Genomic DNA, 3,248 nt, shown 5'->3' on the forward strand with positions numbered 1-3,248 from the left:
TGTAATGTGGGCTTAGGGAAGGGTAGGATAAGTATTTGGGATACAAGTGACTACGCCCTCCTTGAACACTACACAATACCTTTTGTCCACTTTCCTCTTCATTTCAAAACATCACTCCTTCCTTTGCATACTAGTTTCCCCAATTATTCCAACTTCTTTTTGTGCAACTATTTTTTTGATTTCTATTTTTTTTTTCACAAAGATACATTTTTTTGCACAAAAAGTTTGCAACCTTTTTGTATTTTTCAAAGTTTCTTCATTTCTTTTGACTTTTCCACAACATCAATCTTCACCACTTCTCAAGCAACACTAACACCCCTAACTTAGGCTTTTGGCCTCAAATTCACAATTTAACGTTCAAGGAGGAAAATGTTCAAAAGAGAGAATTTCGTCAAGAAGGGTAAAAGCTTGTAATGTGGCAATCAAAGAAAAGGTCATAGGCTCAAATGGGATTATTAGTGATATTATTTATGTAATGGTAGGCTAGAAAGGCTAAAGAGGCTTTTTCAAAAATTACAAAGATAGCCCAAGGTCATCTCTCCAACCAACATAATCAAAATTAGCATTGAAAGACTAACCGGGCAAGTTCTAGATGATAAAAGTAAGCACAAGAATTATTCAACAAACACTCACCACACATGACATATGAACTAGTCAAGATGGAGCAATTTCACTTCCTAGGCAAAAACAACTAGAGTAATATCTCATAATCTAAAGTAAACCTAACTAGTAGGTAAATAGTCACCAAATGAGCTAAAAAGTTGTCACAAAGGTCATTCTTTCCTATGCACCTTGCTTTTTAACTTTCACAAAAAAATTGGAGGGCATTCGCATTTCAACATTTCACATGCAAGAGACTAACTCTATTAGTACCAAACAAGCCAAGAGTTTTCATATTTTTTCTCAAAGGAGCACCTACACCTAAACTATAAGACTAATTAAAGAAGCTAAGAAAGAAAATAAAATAATAAAAGTGACTAATCCACAACATGCCAACAAAACAAAATCTTCAAAAATTTGAGCAAGTTCCATTTGCAACAACGTCTATTTACAACCACACCAACAGTCACAAAACAAGCCCGGCAAGGGCCCACAATATCCATACATAAGACAAAAGCCCGGCAAGGGCACAAATCAAGCATAACCAAAATATAATGTGCTACCACATGCCACCCCCAACTACAAACATTGCAGTATCCTCACTGCACATAATCAAAACAAAACATAAAATAGTTTGAGGGCAAATAATAATTTTTTTTCTGTCAGCACCTGCGACTCGTAGGCATGACCTGCGATTCGCAGGTAATGTCACCGGATTTTTTTTTCTTTTACTGTCAGCACCTGCGAAACGCAGGCATGACCTGCGAATCGCAGGTGATGTCACCTGGAAACTTTTTTTCAGTAGCAACTACTGGTTTAGGGCTGCTCTGAAAACCTGACCTGCTCAAAACAACTCCAAAAATTCTAAAACTTTGTGGATTAGTCAAAAATAATCTACTAAGCTATTCTAAAAAAGAAAATTTCAAAAACGACTTAAAATTTTGAAAACGATGGGTTGCCTCCCACCAAGTGCTTAATTTAATGTCGCAGCACGATGATTGCCAACTTTACCGCTTTTCTCGCCATTTGGAGCTTATGAATTGGGCACCCAACTTGGACTCAAGTTTGTGACCACGAGCGGTGGGAGGTGGTAAGTAGATGAACAAGCCAAACGTTAATTTCTTCATTTTGCACTTCTTGGCTTTCAAATGAGGAATGTCATTTTGCCTTCTTACTCTTTCGAATTGCAAGATGTAAGACATTTTTTTTCTTCTTCACCATCCAACATGGATGTATGTGGCTTAATTCCCATATCACCATACAAATCTAATGTTGAAAAATGCTTAGAGTGAGACTTCAACCTCCCAATTTGCAAAATTTTCCGGATTTTGACATTCTCATTTTCCCCCAAACTAGAGTCAACTTCCACCATTTTTCTCAAGACAACGGTTGACTCTAATTTCTTTTCTTCTTTGGCATCTCTAATGAAAATGGATTCGGTTGGAGGATGTTCAATTCTTGATTCTTCCTTTTCATGATTGGCCTCCAACATGGGCATTCTCTCCTCATATTGAGCATTTGAGAATTCTTCTTGATTTTGTTCAAATGCCCAGGGAGGATTTTTGTCTTCAATCATCAAGCCATTTTGGAGACTAGTTTCCAAGTACTCCTCCAAGACTTTTTGCTTTTCATTTCCTCCTTCAAGTAGGCATTCCATCATGAGCTTGAATTCTCCATTTTGACTATTCTCAACTTCTTCCATTTCCCTTTCCCTATCATTGTCACAACAAAAAGTAAAATCGTCATAGTGGGGGTTCGGGGAAGGGACGAACAAATAATTACAATTAGCCCAGTGACCATTTTGACTGCCACATCTATCACATATGCTCCACTCATGGGTTCGAGATTGTGCGCACAATCCTCTCCCGGGAGACTTTAAACATGTTTGCCAAGAGTAGGGTCCTCCACAATAAGGACAAGGGTCATCAAAGTATGAACAACTACCATCCGACCCATTTTCATGGAATGATGCCATTTTTTTTATTTTTTTAATATAAAAATCAAATAAAGCAACGAACAACAACACAAATATTCACAAGTTTGGATCAAAGAAAATAAGCTTAAATCCCAAACTAACTCAAATACGCCAAATTGTTCCCCAGCAACAACGCCAAAATTGATAACGTCCAAATCCACTCCTCAAAGAGAAAGTGTACACGGTCGTATGCAATATAATTTACCCAACTATGAGTCGGGGTCGATCCCACGGGGAACAATATACTAGGCGATTAAGAAAGTAAGGAACTTTCACTTACCAAGCTAAGCCAAATGATAGATAATATTTTGGTTTTTGAGAAAATTATAACTAATGCGGAAATGTAAATTAACCTAGAAAACAAGTAAAATGATCAATGACCACAAGTATGGATACAAGAAACTCTCAAGTAACGATCTAATGTATTTTATGATTTTACAACTAAGAGCCGGTTTGTGTTGATAGATAATGATTTTACAGGAGTAGGAGGCTGGGGTCCACATTTTTTTTTTTTAACATGAGTCTAATATAGTAAAATACTAATACTAATAGTTTATATAAAGTACTAATTAAGCAAAACCAAAAGAAAATCTGGGGCCAAAATGAAAGTATTCCCATAATATTGGGTTAAAGAATAAATAAAATACAAAAAAGAAGCAACAAAATATCGAAG

Source organism: Lycium barbarum, chromosome 10, assembly GCF_019175385.1.
Source record: "Lycium barbarum isolate Lr01 chromosome 10, ASM1917538v2, whole genome shotgun sequence".
Taxonomy (NCBI): domain Eukaryota; kingdom Viridiplantae; phylum Streptophyta; class Magnoliopsida; order Solanales; family Solanaceae; genus Lycium; species Lycium barbarum.